At 37.9% G+C, this 21,617-nt stretch overlaps 1 protein-coding gene across 2 annotated transcripts in view; it reads left to right on the forward strand.

Moving 5' to 3' along the window:
- LOC126248931 (E3 ubiquitin-protein ligase RNF103-like) overlaps window positions 1–10,954 on the forward strand; it is a 139,119-nt gene extending 128,165 nt beyond the window's left edge. For both annotated transcript variants that reach the window (XM_049950438.1, XM_049950448.1), the window contains one exon: window positions 9,905–10,954. The gene's annotated coding sequence lies outside the window, so the exon portion shown is untranslated. The remainder of the gene's footprint in view (window positions 1–9,904) is intronic.
- The last annotated feature ends 10,663 nt before the right edge of the window (window positions 10,955–21,617 follow it).

Here is a 21,617-nt window from a genome sequence, read left to right on the forward strand (position 1 = left end):
ATAGGCACAAATGCAGATGGTGGTAGTATCCCGTACACAAGGTATAAAAGGGCAAAAGGGCAGTGCATTGATGGAGCTGTCATTTATGTATCATGTATCTCATGACTTTAGTCACTTCACCGTAAGTTATGTAAACATATTAATGACTTGCCCAACTACTTAGGTGCTGTAAAAGCTACACGTATATCCTAAGAAGTGTGCTAAAACAGTCAAAAATGGTGCACAATGATGAGTACATTGACAAATCTAACAACAAAGTAAAAGTGATTCAAAAATGACATAAAAGGCTGAACCCTGGCTTGTAATTAAATAATCAAATAAACAAATGGCAGTGTGTTCATTTAAAAATTATTGTATGACTCTTGCTCAGCAGCATCAAAAACTGTTTTCAGCAACTGTCATCAAAAATTGTGCACACACTTTTGCTAAACAGCAAACTCAGTCTCTTTGCCTGTACAGTCAGGCAGGTACCTTCCCAGAGTCACTGAAAAATCTCAAAAGTAATTCCTGTTTTCAAAAAAGGTGATAATAAAGACTTGAATGACTGTAGGTCTATCACTATTTCATACTGCTTCTCTAAAGAAAAAAAATGTACAAAATACTGATGGGCTTAATTTAAAAAAAAAAAAAGAGGGGGGGTTATACTGCATATATCACAACATGTGTGCAGAAACATCAGCGCTACAGAAACAACTTCATGTGACTGCATTAATATGGTACTAGATCTGTTAGATATAAAACAACTAACTGCAGGCATATTTTTTGATCTGTCAAAGGTTTTTGACACAATGGATCACAAAATACAGATTGTTCGGAAATTCCAATTACAAACTTCTAGGACTTGTAGAGGGGAGTGAGAACATAATATTTTTAATAGGGACACATGTCCGGAAAGGTACTGTTTCCGTGCTACAGCCATTTTGAAAACATGTATGCCAGGTATACATGCAGAGGGTAGTCGTGGGTGGGTGGTTATGTGGTGGGATCATCTGGCATGATTTGACATCTACCCTTACATTTCTGACCTGGTTCAAGCCACATCCAGTGTCTGTGATTGTTAGAGTAACATGGTTCAGTACACATTTGCTGAAAAACCGACACAATCCTTCTGAATCATGAAGCTCATGGTAATGGAAGAGCTGCTCGTCATCTTTGTCAAGGTTGTTCTCCTCAACATCCAACTCCATCACATAGCCTTTTCACCACAATTATGCAATGGCTTCGAGAAAGGGTACCTTTACCGTCAGCAGGTGTGACCATGGTGCTCCAAGGAGATGCTGCACACTGGAACTTGAAAAGGACATACTGGATCACATTGAAGAGAACCCATCAATGAGTATGTGAGCAAGTTCTTTAGCTATTAATATGTGGAACAATAAAACGTGATGTACTGGGTCACGCCTAATCAGTTACTTGTGAAAGTGGTTGTGTTGCCAACATATTTTCAAATGGTTGTAGTGTGGAAACATGTTTGCATGGTCTGATGAATCCCAATACATTCTTCATCATGCCGATGGGATGGTGTGAAGCTGTCGTCGTCTAGTGAACCTAGGGACCTCATTCAACATGACGAACAGGCCAGCAGCCTATGAGGGAAAAGGGCGCAACCAACTGAAGATTTCGATGCATATTGGAACAAGCAATGCTTGTCTTCTAGGTTTCGAAGTTGTACTTGTATCATTCCAACGACTGGCAGAGAAGAATACCAGGCTTGCTCATGGAGTTTCAACGAAGCTCACAATCTGTAGCATGTCCACAAAACAGATTGTGACCCCTTGGTTCTGAGTCAGGTGGAAGTCTTGGACCAGAGACTGCAAAGGTTCTGTGACAAGCTGGGACTTGTGCCATACAGTGGAGAACCCTCTAAATGGATCAGACGTACACTACACATCAGAGGCTGTTACCCAGTAACTGGCTGTTGTAGAGTGCACACAAGGCTTTTTTGGATTAGGCAACTCCATCTATTCCAGATAAGGATAGCTGTGGGAGACCCATAATATGAATTTAAGATCCAAAGAAATACCCCCCCCACAGGTGAGAGTATTAAAATCGAAGTGGTTAAGTGCCGAAGCATTCATAACAAAGTGCCAGAGTTTGAAGCGCAACTAAAAAGCAGTGAAGTTCACATAATAATAGGTATAGGAAGATGTTTAAAATCTGAAGTTGACAGCAGTGAGGTATTTTGGAGAAAATGTAAGCATATAATGAAGGGATGGGCTTTAGGGAAATGGTAGGTGGTCTGTTGGCTATAGCAGACAGGAAACTCGAATCCGTCGAGGTAGGAATTGGAGCGGCATGCGAGATTGTTCAGGAAAAACTTAGTATCAGTGATAAGCATAAAATTAAAATTGTAATTGGATCCTTCTACTAACTGCCAGACTTGCCTCCTGATGTAAATGAAATCTTCAGAGAAACCCTCAGTTTGCTTGTACATAAGTTTCCTAGTTGTACTGTAGGTATTGGAGGTGACTTTAATTGTCCAACAATCATCTGGGATAATTAAAGTTTTGTTAGTGATGAGCATGACAAAACAAGCTGTGAAACTTTGCTAAATGCCTTCTCTGAAAACTACGTAGAACGGATAGTTCGGAAACCCACCCATGATGGAAATTATTAAATGTAATGGTAACAAATAGACCAGACCTCTTTGAGGATCTTCACTTCAAATCTGGCCTCAGTGACCATGAGGCACTAGTAGCAACAATAATTACCAAAGTACAAAGTCAAACTGAAAAAAAGTAGAAAACATTATGTTAAGCTAGTTACAGAAGCAGCAATGTCATGTTTCAGTGAGGAACTTGAAACTCTCAGCACAAAACAGGAACATGTAGAGAACTATGGCTCAAGTTTAAAATTATATTTGACCATGCATTGGTTAGATGTGTGCCCAGCAAGAGATTCCACGGTGGGAGGGACTCTCCATGGTACACACTCACTGTAAAGAAACTTCTAAAGAAGTAGAGATTTTTGCATAAGAGGTGTAAAACAAAGCATAGTGCTATAGCTATAGAGATACTGAATGAAACATGTTTGGCTGTCTAGAGAGCAGCACATCAGGCCTTCAACAATTACTGTAGCAGAATACTATAGAAAAATCTTGAAGGTCCTTAACCTGATGTAGGCAATCTCCAGTCTGTAGATAAAATAGAACTGCAATAATCTTATTGATTATTGAAAGCTTCCAATTCAGTAATGTACATGGCTCAACAGTTCAGCAATTAGTTTCCTTAATTTGTATAGCTATTCACATTTAGTTGTTTCCATTAAGACAGTGACCAGTTTGTTAGATATAAAAAGTAATTAGTGCCTGTAATTAGTGCCCTCATCAGGCTAGCCCGCAGAATAATTAGCAATCTCTGTGGTGAAGTTTGTCACTCCAAGTACAATAATTCAGTGTGGTACAGTCTGTAGTTTCCAGATCAGCATTCAAACACCGTTTCTATAATATTTCTTACACTATTTGACACAAGATATGAATACTTTTATGTATTTTGACACAGCCTCGACAGAAGAAAGTCTACATTCTGACTGCAGACTGCCAATTTTGGGACCAAATAAACAGGTGTTTTGTAAACTACATGATGCTTTGAAAATTGGCAGTGATTAGATTTTACTATTTCAAATGGGCTACAAAAGCTAGTTGTGTTTTGACTTAAAGGTAATGTTACTGGTTAGAAATTTAGAAAAGAACATGGACACTGTTATTGTTCCACAATATGGATACCCTTGTTTACATGTATAAATGCCATATTGAAAATCATAATAAATTACATGAAATTATCAATTAGTAAGTTAATTACTTTGACTGGAATACTCTCTTTCAAATTCTAAAGGTGGCAGGGGTAAAATACAGGGAGTGAAAGGCTATTTACAATTTGTACAGAAACCAGATGGCAGTTATAAGAGTCGAGGGACATGAAAGGGAAGCAGCGGTTGGGAAGGGAGTAAGACAGGGTTGTAGCCTCTCCCCGATGTTATTCAATCTGTATATTGAGCAAGCAGTAAAGGAAACAAAAGAAAAATTCGGATTAGGTATTAAAATCCATGGAGAAGAAATAAAAACTTTGAGGTTCGCCGATGACATTGTAATTCTGTCAGAGACAGCAAAGGACTTGGAAGAGCAGTTCAACGGAATGGATGGTGTCTTGAAGGGAGGATATAAGATGAACATCAACAAAAGCAAAACGAGTATAATGGAATGTAGTCGAATTAAGTCGGGTGATGTCGAGGGTATTAGATTAGGAAATGAGATACTTAAAGTAGTAAAGAAGTTTTGCTCTTGGGGGGGCAAAATAACTGATGATGGTCGAAGTAGAGAGGATATAAAATGTAGACTGGCAATGGCAAGGAAAGCGTTTCTGAAGAAGAGAAATTTGTTAACATCGAGTATAGATTTAAGTGTCAGGAAGTCTTTTCTGAAAGTATTTGTATGGAGTGTAGCCATGTATGGAAGTGAAACATGGACGATAAATAGTTTGGACAAGAAGAGAATAGAAGCTTTCGAAATGTGGTGCTACAGAAGAGTGCTGAAGATTAGATGGGTAGATCACATAACTAATGAGGAGGTACTGAATAGGATTGGGGAGAAGAGGAGTTTGTGGCACAACTTGACCAGAAGAAGGGATCGGTTGGTAGGACATGTTCTGAGGCATCAAGGGATCACCAATTTAGTATTGGAGGGCAGCGTGGAGGGTAAAAATCGTAGGGGGAGACCAAGAGATGCATACACTAAGCAGATTCAGAAGGATGTAGGTTGCAGTAGGTACTGGGAGATGAAGCAGCTTGCATAGGATAGAGTAGCATGGAGAGCTGCATCAAACCACTCTCAGGACTGAAGACCACAACAACAACAACAACAACAAGTTAATTACTAAATGCTGTCTGTCATATCATCCAGAAAATTTAAAGTAATGAAAGTATATAGCCAGAGTTCGGAATCTAACAGTAGTTATGACAAAATGTGCAATGCAAAATGATACTAGCTTGTAACTACAAATCTAATTATTTTGGATGATAGTTTCAGGCAAAATTAAGTATGTTACTTGACAATTGGAATACTTAATTTTAGAATGGTACGGTGGCATGTGTCATTACATGGAAATATGCCAATTAGCTCACAAAGTTTTACACATTTTGAACTATAATGCTAATTTCAGTTAACTATGACTTTCAGTTAGCGTGCTGTGCAACCAGACTAACATTATTACTGGAATCAGCCTACCCAAAAGGAATATATGAACAATAAATTTAAAGGGGGGAAAGTTTCATATTTTTTGGAACATCTTTATATACACCACATTCTACTCATATAACAGTACTGAAAATATAGCAGAAAAAAGAGAAAGAGAGAGAAAAAAAAACAATAATTACTCAGGGATGAAAACATATCAGATGGGGTAAAAACACATTCCTATGCCACAATCTCTCACAATGTAAAACAAAATTCTGGTCATATGTAAGGGCTATTAATGGTAACAAAGTTAGTGTCTACTACACTCATGTACAAGACAAACTGAAATTGAGGGTACCAAAGCAAAGGCAGAAATTATTAAATCCTATTTCAAATGTCCCTTTTCAAAAGAACATTCAGGAGTATTGTCCCTATTCTTGTGCCACTGAAAAGATGAGTGAAGTATAGTGTCAATGGTATTGAGAAATAACTGAAACCGTTAAAAGTGAACAAAGCTCCAGGATCTGATGGAACACCTATCAGATTCTATATTGAACTTACAGCTGAGTTATTTCTTCTTCTAACTACAATCTGTCATACGTCATTCAAACAAAAACCATGCCCAGTACTTGAAGAAAGCAGATATCACATCGGTTTACAAGGTGTGTACCATAAGCCATGCACAAAATGACCATCCAGTATCCTTGTCATTCATTTGTTGTAGAATCTTAGCACATATTCCAAGTTCAAACATAATGAGATACCTTGAACAATATGATTCCCCCTGTGCCAACCAGCATGGACCATGCAAACAATGATCATGTGAATCCAAAAGTCTCACATAATATACTGAAAGCCATGGATCGAGGCCTGTTGGGTAGATGCAGTATTCCTCAATTTCCAAAAGCATGTGACTTATTGCCACATCTTTACTTACTATGAAAAGTTCAGTTGCATGAAGTATGAAGTGAAAATTGTGACAGTATTGAGGATTTCTTGTTGGGTAAGGCAAAGCATGTTGTTTCGGCTGGAGAATCATTACCAGATGTCGGAGTACCATGGGAACTGCCCAAGGGAAGTATGCTCTGGCTTCGTTGCTGTTCATGTTGTATATTAATGACATTGTGGGCAATATTAACAGTAGCCTCAGCCTTTTTTTGCAGATGATGCAGTCATCTACACTGTACTGTCTGAAAGACGCTGTACAAATATTCAGTGAGATATTGATAAGATTACAATGTGATGCAAAGATTGGCAACTTGGTCCCAGTGCTCACAAATGTAAAATTGTCCACTTGACAAAACTAAATATGTGGTATCCTATGACTATAATATCACTGAGTCACAGTTGGAATCAGTTAATTGATAGAAATACCTGGGTAGGGATATGAAACTGAGTGATCACATAGTCATGGGTAAAGCAGGTGGCGCACTTTGGTATATTGATAGAATACTAAGGAAATGGAGGAAGTTTGAAGAGCCACCTTGAAATTATGACTAGAAATATACCACAACCTACAAGGAGGGTTGGAACTTAAATAGTGGCAACTATTTATTCACAACCAGTACAAAAGAGTTACATGTTTGCACCTGTTACTGTCCTTCAAAGTAGTCACCAGCGTTGTGTAGAACCCATTGCCAGCAATGTGAAAGGCATAGTATACCTTTAGCAGAGCCTGTTCTGTTGGTGCAAATGGAGCAGTCTACTGTCTGTCGAATTTCCGGAACGTTCTGAAGCGAATGCCATGAAGTGGTTCCTTCATCTTTGGAATCAAATCAAAGTCACAAGGACTTTATTCCTGGGAGTATGGTGGGTGGTACATTACTTCCCAGTCCCATCGACTGAACAGAGCAGCCACAGCTTGCGCTGTATGCACCCGCACATTGTCATGCAAAATGATGGGTGGGTTGCACAGAAAATGTCGCCACTTCTTTTGCAAAGCTGGTCATAGGTGATGCTCGAAAAATGAACAGTAATACTGTGCACTGACAGTCTGCTGTGGAGGATCATAATGCATTAGGATAACACCATCACAGTCATACACAAGAATCACCATAACTTTCACCATACTGGTGCCCTGACGCACTTTCAGTTTTCGAGGCGACCCATGATGATGCCATTCGTTGGATTGGCGTTTCAGTTTTGGCTTGTACAATGTGGCCCATGTCTCATCCAGTGTTACAATATGGCATAAGAAAGCCTCTCCTTCATGCTCATAGCACTCCAAGTGCGCCTGAGCAGCATCGTAACGCATCCATTTCTGTCAAGTCATGTGGAACCCTTTGTGATGCAATTTTTCACATGCCCAGGCATTCCTTCAGGATGCGAAGCACAGTCGTATGCACTAATCTGGTTTCGTGGGCAAGCTCACGAATCGTATGGCGTCGATCACTGTCCACTAACGCGGCAACAGCATGCACGTCTTCTTCAGAGACGCTAGGATGACCTGCCCAATGCATGTCTGCCACAGTTTGCCGACCTGTGTTGAAGGCTTTTACCCAACGGTGCCGATTCACCGCTTGCCTCATGAAGACCTTGATGACATTGCCGTGCTGTACGACTTCTGGCACATTCAATCTTGATCCAACTCTGTTGTTCCTGTTTCGAAAACATAGTGACACCGTTATGTTAGACTGCTTGCTCACAAGTGACAGTGTTTTCCTCGATTGCGCACACACCGGTGACGTGGGACAGGCAGGTCCATTTGCTCGGAGGTAAGGTAGGTATGTCAACCACTTGTGCTATCAGCGACAATAATAGATTCCATTGCATAGTGTCTCCACAGCAGTGTTGTCACTATTTATGTTCCAACATATGTATGTATCACACCCATAGGGATCGTGAGGACATGATCAGATTAATTACAGCACAGACAGATGCATTTAAACACTCATTCTACCTGCTATCCACATGTGAATGGAATGGGAAAAAAGCTCCAATAACAGGTACATTGGGACATATCCTTTGCCATGTAGTATACAGTCTCTTGTAGATGTAGGTGTAGAACAACTCAGCAACTGGGCTATCGTGTGTATCGTGTATTAAACTAGAGACCTAGAAACAATGGAGAGGCTTTGACCCCCCATAGCCCTCAGTGGTCCACAATCCCACAACAGGCCACAGCAGTCCACCCACCCAAACGCCACCCCACACTGAACCCAAGGTTATTATGTGGTTCACCCTCCCCCCCCTCCCCCCGCCCCACACCCTCCCCCCTCCAGGAACGTCTCGTACCCGACAAGTGTAAACCCAAATGTTTGTTGTGGTAGAGTAATTGAGTAATTGTGTTGTACGCGTATGTGGAGACAGTGTTTGCTCAGCAGTCACTGACATAGTGTAACTGAGGTGGAATAAGACGAACCAGCCCACATATGCCGAGGCAGTTGGAAAATCACCTTAAAAACCTATCACAGGCTGGCAGGCACACCCGGACCTGGACACTAATCCACTGGGTGGATTCGTGCCGGGGACTGGAATGTCTTCCCACTCAGGAAGCAGCGCATTAGACTGCGCGGCAAGCCAGGTGGGCAACTGGGCTATGTTCAACAAATTGCTCATCAACACGCAGAAGACTGTTTCATTGAAGTTCTACACCACACAAAACACAAACCCCTCTCAATCACTTATAACAGCAAATAACCGACCAATAGAAACAAACACAGAATTCAAATTCCTGTCTTTGTGGTTGCAAGATAACCTGAAATGGAATGAATGTATTGACCAGGTAAACATTATAATATTTACTGGCTACTGTGCAGTGACTGTGCTGCAAGCATGCACTAGTCAGAAAATGGTAATAAGTGCATGGCATGCATATATACAGGCTCACCTAAAATATGATGTAATATTCTGGGAAATTCTCCTGCTGCCCTTTGCACTTTAATAATGCAGAAGAGAACCACGAGGATCATTAATGGAAGCAAAACTACAGACTCTTGCAAACCAGTTATCAAGAATGAGGGATTAAAAAAAAAAAAAAAGAAAAGAAAATAAAGTGAATTTCACAAAAAATCACAGAATTGGGTAAATAATATCATTAGGAGCAATATGACCTGTCATTTATGTTCTATCAAAGTTTTTTCCATTATTATATTAACAAACGCAAAATTTTAAACAATGAAAAATCCAGAATGGAATAGTGGCAATTTTATGAAAAGAGTAAATTGCTGCTCATCTTATTGTGAAGATGTATAGTCGCGGACAGGCAAAAAAAAAAAAAAAAAAAAAAAAAAAAAAAAAAAAAAAAAAAAAAGAGAGAGAGAGAGAGAGAGAGAGAGAGAGAGAGAGAGAGAGAGAGAGAGAGAGAGAGAGAGAGAGACAAAAACTCTGTTAAATGAGTAAGCTTTCAGCCAAAAGGCCTTCTTCTGAAATAGACAATTCACATTCACTGACCACTGTTTCTGGCTGCCAAGACCAGAGACAGTGGTCTTGTGTCTGTCTGTCTGTGTGTGTGTGTGGGGGGGGGGGGGTTGTCTACTTCAGAAGAAGACCTTTTGGCCAAAAGCTTACATATTTAGCAGTCTTTTTGTCATGTCTGTCTGCGACTCAACAACTCCACTGTACGGTGAGTAGCAGTTTACGCTTTTCGTAATATTGTCAAATGTAAAATTTATTTTCTTCCTATATTGTTTAACTCACAATTCTCCCCTGTAGAAACAATATATACTAGTTAAATATTATTTTATAAGATCAGATGCACAGAATGTTTGAAAGTACAGTCTTTTTTTTTTCCAGGAACACATGGATATGCAGATATTTCTTTCCCCGCTGAAGTGTCACATCACATTGATCAATCTCGCCACTTTTGATCAAAAATATCGATGTATCGTGTACATTTGAAATTAGATTAAGAAATACTTTCTTCAGAAGTCATTGTCTAATTTTATATTTGCCATATGTCATGTAATCATAAATCTGTTTTTGTTACCTTTATATTTATAATTTATATATACAAAAATCTTTAAAAGCTTTTATATTTATAATTTAAATATACAGAAATATTTAAAATGGAAAATAATAAGTTGTTTGAATTGAGCTTTAATTCTGCTGGAGTCTGGTAAAATATAAATTCATAAGAGCTGTAGAACTTTCATTGTTTATACTGAGAGGAAAAAAGGAGACAGAGCCAATAGAAGCTTTTTGTTATGATTTCTCTATTCATGATAATATTAAACTACATTCCATGATGTGGATTGTGAGAAGTATGACTGTTCAGTGAGCAAAATAGTATTGGGAGAGTTATGTCAATTTATAATATGTATGTGTTCCTTATGTATCATAGATTTCACTGTGCCACGTATACTTATGAGCTGCATATACATTCCCTAAAATTTGGTGGCACAAAACAGTGATATTTTGTTGTTCTGTCATTTTCTTGTATTATATTTCCTTTAAGCATAGAAACAAGTTCCTTAAAAATTGTTTTCCTTAGTTGGTGTACATATTGTCATTAAATGTTGTTGTTCCTCGTGTACCATTATATGTATATGTACGTGCGCGCGCGCGCGCACACACACACACACACACACACACACACACACACACACACACTTATATATATAAATAAGTATCATAGTACATTCTGCGTATATACAACTTTAAAGAAAACTGAAATCATACTGTTCGAATGTTCCAATTGATGTCTATGATTAAAAAATAATGAATTTGTGTGCCATATGTGCTAACTACATTATGAACTTTTTTCCCTAAGTGTCATTTGGGTTAACAGATGAAGAGAGAAGTGCTCATTCCAAATAATCATTATTTCTTGTTTATATATATATATAAACAAGATACTTTGAATCACAGTTATTAAAATACACTCTCACACACATAAAGAAAGAAAGAAACAATAAATGTATTCTGGTAGAGACTTCCAGTTTTACTCTGGAAATCTGGACGGTTGCTGAAAATTTTCTCTGCTTTGACTGTTGCCCAAATTCCCAGGAAGATTAAGGAACATTTATGGCTGGCAGGTATCACTAGAGAACCATTATTTATGTTTCAGATTGTACTGATGTGTATAAAAGACTGTCCTTCACGAGTTTTAACATGGCAAGTCTGATTGATCTGACTGTAGAATATGGAAGCATTGAAAACATATATTTTATTCACTATCTGTCTAAATAAAACAGTGCTCTTGACAAAGAAATCTTTCATTTAAAACACACTCCACTTCCAACCAGATAATTGAAACTGCAACTATGATCTCACAGTCTTTCAGAGAAACACATAATGGAAAAAACTTGTATGTTCTGTTTTCAGTGGATAGCTAACTGTTCCAGAAGTGAAGCAAAACAGATTTACTTACCTCATATTTTATTATATGCTGTACATTCGTAGGCACAGGAGTCCACAAATACTTATGCAGCAGTGAACTTAAGTTACTAGTGAGAAGGGTCTGTCATATTTCTCAAGTTCGGTACATTAATGGACTTTGAGATGAATAATGTAGAACACATTTCAGACCAATCATGCCATAATAATTACACCTTGTTTCTTCGTGGTGTTATTACGTGGCTAAGTATTTCAGACATTCTTCTTGCCCATGACTTGAATGCTTTTCAGAATAACTTTTTTGAATGATCCAAAGTATAGTAACATCCTCACAATCTGCGAACCCAGTTTTTTGTGGTGACATTGTTGAATAAATGCTTCAGGAAGTTCTTGGCCGTGTCAGGTTTGTCAATCTCAAGCTTCCACTGACTTCCTCTGTCATCATTATCAGCAGGTATCTCAGTAGGCTGTTAGATACTTTGATCTGATTTGAACAGGGAGATAAAAACAGCAACACTTCTTGCTCACTATTGCCTGTACCAAAAAGCAAAAGTTTTCTCTGTTATTTAGCTCTTCAGTGAGTTCATTCACAACTAGGTTCCACAGTAGTGGGGAGAAAACCCCTCGTTGTGGACATCCTCAGGTGGTGTTCATCACCATTTTTTCATTCATCATTATGGGCTCTTCCTTTCTGCTGTTCAACATAGTCTTTATCTGTATATGGTGCTCTCAATGCCATGCTCTTCTGCAGCTCTGACCACATAGATTCGAAAGTTGTATTGCTAAAAGCCACCTCTTTATGCAGAAGATGCAGAGAGCAATTTTGTAAAAGTGTAGCACTTTCTCCAACTTCCCAAGAAGTTGATGAAGTGTTGTTTGCATGAGTTGCCTGGTTGATATGGTTGTCAGTTTATGTGTGGAGAAACCTTAGCCTCCTTTCGTTAATGCGCGCATTAACGAGTTTTTCTAATGTCTTTAAAAGAAAGGAGGAGAGACTGATTGGGCTCATCTCCTTGGCCTTGATAATAAGTTCACTCTGGCTTTGGAATGAAAACAATCCTCACTGTTCTCCAAGCAGTATAGATGTAGGTTAGGAATGATTCCTGATGCTAGGCTAACCCTAAACAGGCTACATAGGAGTCTAATTAAACTCTCTCCTACTTTTTGCAGTAGGGCTGAAAGATTCCATCTGGGCCTGATGACTTGCAAGGTTAAAATGTTCCACCCATCCACTGGAAATCTTTTATATCAATACATTTTCTGATAGATTCTCAGTTCTTCCTTTATCTGTAAACCAAGTGCCTCTCAGGGACTGAATCATAATCTAAGCTGTCTGCCAGAGTGCACTGAGGGAAGTGATTCTTGAGGAGCACATCCAGTCTCTTGTTCACTGTCTTTGTCTCCTCACCATCGCCCTTCCGTAGAGTACCTCCTGGATTATTTGATATTCTGGTGATCTTGTGAAGTCCGGTGCAAGTAGCTGTATCTTCCACTTGCTCAAAGAATACCTTCCAGGATGGTAGATTTGCTTGCTTAAGCACAAGATTATATTTGGTGTGGGGCTAATGATATTTTGTCCATTGTCCTTTCCTTCTTGCAAGGTTTAACAGTCTTCTTACTTGTGTACTTCACAGTTCCAGATTATTGTTCCAGCAAGGTACATTCTTGTCTATGCACTTTTGGTGCATGAGCAGTTTTCTAAGTAAAAGATCACAGTGACAGAAAGCAAGGGAAAACCACAGCCATAATGTTTCCCAAGGGCATGCAGCTTTACTGTATGGTTAAATGATGATGGCATCCTCTTGGGTAAAATATTCTGGAGGTCAAATAGCCCCCATTCAGATTTCCAGGCGGGGATTACTCAGGAGTATGTCGTTATCAGGAGAAACAAAACTGGCATTCTACAGATTGGAGTGTGAAATGTGAGATCCCTTAATCGTGCAGGTAGGTTAGAAAATTTAAAAAGGGAAATGGATAGGTAAAAGTTGTATATAATGGAAATTAGTGAATTTCGGTGGCAGGAGGAACAGGACTTCTGGTCTGGTGAATAGAAGGTTATAAATACAAAATCAAACAAGGCTAATACAGGAGCAGATTTAATAATGAATAAAAGAATAGGAATGTGGGAAAGCTACTATGATAAGCATAGTGAACGCATTATTGTAGCCAAGATAAGCGTTAACCCTGCGCCTACCACAGTACTAAAAGTTTATATGCCAACTAGCTCCGCAGATGATGAAGAGATTGAAGAAATGTATGATGAGATAAAAGAAATTATTCAAATAGTTAAGGGAGATGAAAATTTAATAGTCATGGAGGATTGGAATCCAATAGTAGGAAAAGGAAGAGTAGCAGGTGAATATCGACTGAGGGTAAGGAATGAAAGAGGAAACAGCCTGGTAGAATTTTGCGCAGAGCATAACTTTCGCAGCTAACACCTGGTTTAAGAATCGTGAAAGAAGACATACGTGGAAGAGATCTGGAGACACCAGAAGGTTGCAGATTGATTATATAATGGTAAGACCGAGATTTAGGAACCATGTTTCAGCAGTTGTAGAGAGTTTTGTATGGAGTGTTAGAGAACAATTGACAAGAAAAGGGGAAAGGAATACAGTAGAAGAAGAATGGGTATCTCTGAGAGATGAAATAGTGAAGGCCAGACGAGGGCTTGTAGAAATCCTTGGGTAACACAAGAGATATCAAATTTAATTGATCAAAGGATAAAATGTCAAAATACAGTAAATGAAGCAGGCAAAAGGAATACACATGTCTCAAAAATGAGATGGACAGGAAGTGCAAAATGGCTAAGCAGGAATGTCTAGAGGACAAATGTGAGGATGTAGAAGCATATACGAGGTATTTCCACAAAGTAAGTTCCGTTTGGTTATATAAAACAAACGTGTATGGATACAGAGAAAATATTTATTGTACAAAATTCTATAACTGTTAAACAACTTTTGTATATAGCTTCTGAAATATTGTAGGCACATGTCATAGTGTGGCACAAGTTTATTTTATGCTTTCCTCATTGAAGTTTGTTGCCTGTGTAATCAACCATGTGGTAACATGTTCTTCCAGCTCATCATCATTGTTGAAGTGTTGACCACGAAGGACAGATTTTAGGTGTAAGAAGAGAATAAAGTCGCTAGGAGCGAGGTCCAGGCTCTACAGAGGATGATCAAACCTGCCCCAGTGAAATTCCCGTAAGAGTTGTTGGGTCACATTCGCTGTGTGAGGTTGGGCATTATCATGGAAAAAAACACCTTTTGACAGTAATCCTCAGCGCTTGTTCTGTATTGCATGGCACAATTTCTTAATTGTCTCGCAGTAACCATGTGCATTGATTGTTTGTCCTCGTGGTAAGAAATCAACCAGCAAAATGTCTTTTCTGCCCCAAAAAACAGTGCTCTTGACTTTTCATTGGAGAGGAAGTGTGCCTCAACTCCACTGATTGCTGTTTTGTTTCAGGGGTGTCATACAATACCCAATTTTCCTCCCCTGTGATTATCCGAGAAAGAAAACCACCGCCTTCTTCATTGTAGTGTGTCAAAAACTGAAGTGCACTGCCCATTCGTTGTTTTTTTGTGTTGTTCAGTAAGAATTTTGGGTACCCAAAGTGAGCAAAGTTTTAGAAATTTCAGTTTTTCAGTAACAATTTCATGAATTAGTGATTGTGAGATTTGTGGGACTTCCATAGAAATGGCACTAAGTGTAAACCTACGGTTGTGCTTAATCTTCTCTTCAATTGTGTGAACCACTTCATCAGTAACCACAGATGGGCGTCCACTTTGTTCTTCATTGTGCACTTGATTACATCCTTCATTCAACGGTCTGACCCATCGTAGCGCTGCCGCGGATAGAAATACAAATGGAACTTACTTTGTGGACGACCCTCGTTTCATTAGGGGTAAGAGAGATGTCACTTACAGGAGAATTAAAGAGACTTTTGGAGAAAAGAGAACCACCTGTACGAATATCAAGAGATCAGAGAGAAAACCAGTCCTAAGCAAAGATGGGAAAGCAGAAAGGTGGAAAGAGTATAGAGGGTCTATAAAAGTGTGATGTACTTCAGGGCAATGTTCTGGAAATGGAAGAGGACATAGATGGAGATGAGATGTGAGATTTGATAATGTGTGAAGAATTTGATAGAGCACTGAAAAACCTAAGTCAAAACAAGGCCCCAGGAGTAGACAACATCCCATTAGAGCTGTTGATAGCCTTGGAAGAACCAGCCAGGACAAAACTCTTCCATTTGGCGAGCAAGATGTATGAGACAGGCGAATTACCCTCAGACTCGAAGAAGAATATAATAATTCAAATCCCAAAGAAAACAGGTGTTGACAGCTGTGAAAATTACCGAACTATCAGTTTAATAAGTCACAATTGCAAAGTACTAACATGAATTCTATACAGAAAAATGGAAAAAATGGTAAAAGCTTACCTCAGGGAAGATCACTCTGTGTTCCGTAGAAATATAGGAACACGCAAGGCAATACTGACCCTACGACTTATCTTAGAATATAGGTTAAGAAAAGGCAAATCTACGTCTATAGCATTTGTAGACTTAGAGAAAGCTTTTGACAATGTTGACTGGAATATTCTCTTTCAGATTCTGAAGGTGGCAAGGATAAAATATGGGGACCAAAAGGCTGTTTACAATTTGTACAGAAACCAGAGGACAGTTTCAAGAGTCGAAGGGTATGAAAGGGAAGCAGTGGTTGGGAAGGAAGTGAGACAGACTTGTAGCCTATCCCTGATGTTACTCAATCTGTATATTGAGCAAGCAGTAAAGGGAAGAAAAGAAAAAAATTGGAGTGACATTAAAATCCAGGGAGAAGAAACAAAAAGTTTGAGGTTTGCCAATGACATTGTAATTCTGTCAGAGACAGAAAAGGACTTGGAAGAGCAGTTGAATAGAATGGACAGTATCTTGAAAGGAGGACATAAGATGAACATCAACAAAAGCAAAACATGGGTGGTGGAATGCAGTCGAATTAAATCAGGTGATACTTATGGAATTAGATTAGGAAATGAGATACTTAAAGTAGTAAAGGAGTTATGCTATTTAGGGAGCAAAATAACTGATGATGGTCGAACTAGATAGGATATAAAATAAAGAATGGCAGTGTCAAGAAAGCGTTTCTGAAGAAGAGAAATTTGTTGACATTGAATATAGATTTAAGTGGCAGGAAGTCCTTTCTGAAAGTATTTGTATGGAGTGTAGCCATGTATGGAAGTAAAACATGAATGATAAACAGTTTAGACAAGAAGAGAATAGAAAAAAGATGGAGCAAGGGTCCATTGTGGCAGGAATGGTGTAAAGGAAATGTAAATGACGCAGAAATGGGCAAAATAGGTGTTGAGGGTTGTGACTGGTGCTGGATAAGCGAAAAGAGACGCAAAGATGCATAAACAAATTCGTAAAGACATGCAGAAACATGCATAGATACGCAAAAATATGCACAGATATGTAAAAATACACAAAAATGCGTTTAAAAACTTGCAGAAACGTAAGTGAAAAGGAACTATAAAGAGGGTGTGTGTGTGTGTGTGTGTGTGTGTGTGTGTGTGTGTGTGTGTGTGTGTGTGTGTGTTGCGATAAGCAAAGAGAGATTGAAGGGGGCTGGGTTAGGTTGAAGATCAAAAGTTTGTGTGGCATGGGCAGGTGTGGAAAAATTAAAGTACATCAGGATGAGGGATGAAGTGGGATCAGTAGGAATAAATATAATTATAACTGTTGGAGGAAAGAGTTTGGAGCATCAGACAGCAATCCATGCTGTCATGAAGTCTGTGTTGTGTGTGGACGATTGTTGATACAGTGTGGCTCAGAAATAGATGTGGTTTGGAAGAGAGCAAATAGGTACAGGAAAGAAGAGAAAGAACAGACATTGTGAAGAGTAATGCTACAGAGAAGAGTAACAAAGGAAAACATCACAGGGTTGTAGGATGAAAGGAAGCCATTCTGCAAAAATAAAACAATGGAAACTCCAGGCAGGAATATCAACAATGTAGGAAGTCAGATTGCTAATTACTGTTAAGAAGACAAGTCAAGTTGTAGACAGGCACAATTAAAAAACATGCACATAAAGCCTTTGGCCACAGCAGTAAAAACACACACACAAATGAGCACACCTTACTATAACATAACTATAAAATGTAACTACTCTTGGGTTAAGCATTTATATATTGGAGTTTTTCTGGACTCATCCTTTCTGCAGATCTGTCGCAGCTGAAGTCCTAAGTTCTCAGTAACTGTAAAGAATTTTAACTTTGGAAAAGTTAAAATTAAAAATCGTATTATGTTTTTTAAATACACTTATTATACTTCCAAAACAAAATTAAAGTATTATTACATAGGCAGACAATACTTACAATACAAAAGGAGCAGCTACATGCTCACTGCTCAAAAACTAAAACCAGACTGACTCGCTTTGCCGACATGACAGCTACTATTTACATTTTCTTAACAATCCTCGGTACTGTTTAAAATTATTGTTTTATTAATTAACAATTAAAACTCTCATCCTAAAACAAATTACACATTTCAATGATTACCTAGATTTTTATATATTAAACACATGAATAAATTCTAGTTTATATACTAATCGTATAGTGTATAAAAGCTTAGGTGTTAAATGTTAACAATACACTTGTTATATTTACTAATTACAGAAGATCATATAAAATGTTTCTTACCAATAACAGACTTCTACACATTAGTGTAATTAAGATTCCGTAATTATTTTCTTCGTAACTGTTTCAGAAGTACATATTTCCATACACTTCATGTCAGAAGCTACTGTTTATGGTTAAAATTTATGCATTTTTGTATTAGTTTTGATTGGTCTGTTATGTTTCAACAACCCCCGAAAGGATTTATGCAACTGAAAGTTGAACAAAACCTTTTCTGACAAATGTACGTAACAGTCCTCATTTTACAATAAACTGGAGGAACAAGCAGTTTACGTATGGTATGAGATAAATCCTATGTTTTATTAAAAATGTAAATTAATTATGAAGCATTATGCAATCATTATTACTCAACAGTACAAGAGAAGAACAAGTTATTACTTAAATGTATGAGCTAACATACAACTTAGAGTTTCAAACTAGTACAAAATTCCTAAGTGTAAAGGCACTAATCCCTGTACTTTACATAAATGTAAATAGTCTTGATGTTTGCAGTATGCAGACTGCTCCATAGTGAACCTTGAGATATGCAGTACGCAGACTGCTTTATAGATAATCTTGAAGTCTTCAGTACGCAGACTGCTTTGTAGAGAATCTTGAAGATTGCAGTAAGCAGACTGCTGTTTGGGATGAAATGTCTGACCAATCACCAGTCTTACTATGCCTCATTAGTCAAGACACTTCGAACGCCACTTTCCCACCCTTACAATCATTCAAACATGATACGTAAGAGTGCAGTTACATATAACTCTGAGTGACAATGTAAGTGACTAATACATCATATTGGCTGTGTTTTATAAGTAATTGAAACAGCACCAACAACTATGTGGTTGGGCCTTATATACAGGTACGTGTTCACCACTTGGTTGTGAGTACAAAATAAATAAATCATAAATGATTGGTACATCATGACAAAACATGGTTAGGTATCATACATTGGTAAGTGTTCACCACCTAGGTGTGAATACACGATGAAAGAATCATAAATAATTGGTATATCATGACAATTATATGGTTGAACATTATACATTGGTAATTGGTTCATAAGTGTCAGATACACCATGACAATAATGGTTGAGCATTGTACATTGGCAAATTGACACGGAAGTGACACATACATCATGACAGTTATATGGTTGAGCATTATACATTGGTAATTGGTTCATAAGTGACAGGTACATCATGACAATAATATGAATAGGTTTTATACATCGGTAAGTACAAATATTAATAAGTGTTCACAACCTTGAGTGCTGGTGTGTAGCAAAATAAATACATAAATAAAATGTTTATCAATTCAGTGACAACATACAACAAAATCAGACATAAATAAATAATATAGTATGACAGAGTATGGTTACATCTAATAACGCAAAAATGCTAGCTTGTTCCCCGGATCCTCCTATAAAATAGGTTTCAGTCGCTTAATAAAGCTGACCCGGTAACTAAGAAGGGTCTCAGCAATAGAGACATACACATGTGGACAGAGGGAAGGATAACTTGGTACTCTAATGAGAAGTAAGAAATGAAATAGAAGACTTGGAGTGTTGGAGTTGAAGAAGAAAAGATGACAGACCACAAAGACAGGAAACCCCCCTACCCAGGAACCCCACTGTTCCAGTACTTCACTGTGGCGCCGGAGGGAGAAGAGTGTTCAGCATTCCCTGCAGAATGGACTTGCCACAGCTTCACCTTCTAAGTCCCTGAAAATTAACCCCAACACTCCCTATTGATTGATCAACAAAGGGCAAACAAATAGCATTCTGCTGGACAGAGTAAATGACAAATACAATGCTGTATTGGTTAACGAAGTAATAAATGCTAGATCCTACCATCTGACTTATAAGCAGTCCCTCTAGTATCTGGGTTTGATCAAACATAATCAATCACATAAACATATAATATTGAAACCAGCGACATATCTGAGACATATACATGAAAATTACTAATGTGAGGTACAGAATTACTGTGTTCCTCTGATATATGTTGCTGCTCAAACATAAATTATTATATAAATATAACAATATAGAAATAAAGTAGCCAAATGCATCGAATACGGCATATCTCATATACAAATTCAACTGCCCTTCTGGGCGGATAATGCAAGTGTAACAATATTCACATTATGTGAAGTACTTTCATATACATCAATATATTTGCTAAACATCACAGAGACAAGTGTGACAATGACAAAAGAAATTTTTTGTTATGTTTTCAAAATTAAACAAGAGGCAGGTCTGAGATGTAAAATTAAAGTCACTGGAATCTCAGCCAAGTGATATAGAAGTTCCTTTTCCAAATGTCATGGCATACATAAGTCTTATATCAAGTTCAAGGACATATTTCATGTGTTTATAATGATACAAAATTTTGTATAAGGCAAAGACAAAAGATATATATGTATATGTTTTTCAAGTGGCAGTACTTATAAATGAACAGTCATTAGCAGAGTGATAGGCTCAATTATAGTTATGATATTGCTGTTAATAATTGCAGGGGTAGGCTGAATGCCACAAGAAAGCAGTTTACCACAAATACAATGACTAATTACAAAGAATCAGGCTGCATGTGACAGCACATTATAGTATATCTCAATACATCAGTAGTTCCAATTTTGTGCCTGTAAGTTGTAGATTAATTATAGTAAGTGCATTTCTTTTGAAAAGAAAAGAGCACTGATAAAAAGGATTGCTGAGAACAGTATAGCATTGTATTAAGTATAGGTAGAAAATATTACAAGCAGCAGTGCATATGAATTAAACTCTCAAAGTTTGAAATTACTTTGACAATAGGTTATTATAAAGGAATATATTGCATGTAACAGTATATCATTGTATTGAATCTAGACAGACCAGATTAAACAGATGATTATAGTATGCATCGTATCATGTATAGGTAGTTGTCAAGCAATTTACAAGAAACAGTAATTGTTATCCTTTCAGACATCTATTTTCATTGGAAAATTATGTCAGTTTTCAACTGTTGAAATGCGTGTAGATATAATGACTGTACCACTTGTAGGACGAAACGTCCTCATTTCTTTACAAGTCAAACTCCGACTTTAGAACAACTGAACCGACATGAACATTTCAGGTCAGGAAACCACAAGGATGGATAAAGAGATTTGCCCACAATAACTGTCAAAGGCACCTTGTTTTCGTAGCTTGAAACTTGTCATCTGAAATTTTTAAGCATCTTCTCGTAGAGACTAAGACACACAATTGCCACATGCCACTGTAGAATCAGATTTACATTGGCAAGTTAAGTATCAGCAAGTTAATTCCATAATACATACTGCTCAACAACTAGTTGACAGATTTCTCATTGGTCATCACCACATTAGACATGATGTATTAACATCAGATCAGACAGTAATTAAAATTGGGCTCAGATAGGGTAAATTCCAACATAGGTTAAGGCAAAGGGTAAAGTACTAGTGGTTAAATATGAATGGGTTAATACTAGGAGTAAAATGGTTAGT

This window comes from Schistocerca nitens, chromosome 1 (genome assembly GCF_023898315.1).
Source record: "Schistocerca nitens isolate TAMUIC-IGC-003100 chromosome 1, iqSchNite1.1, whole genome shotgun sequence".
Lineage (NCBI taxonomy): Eukaryota > Metazoa > Arthropoda > Insecta > Orthoptera > Acrididae > Schistocerca > Schistocerca nitens.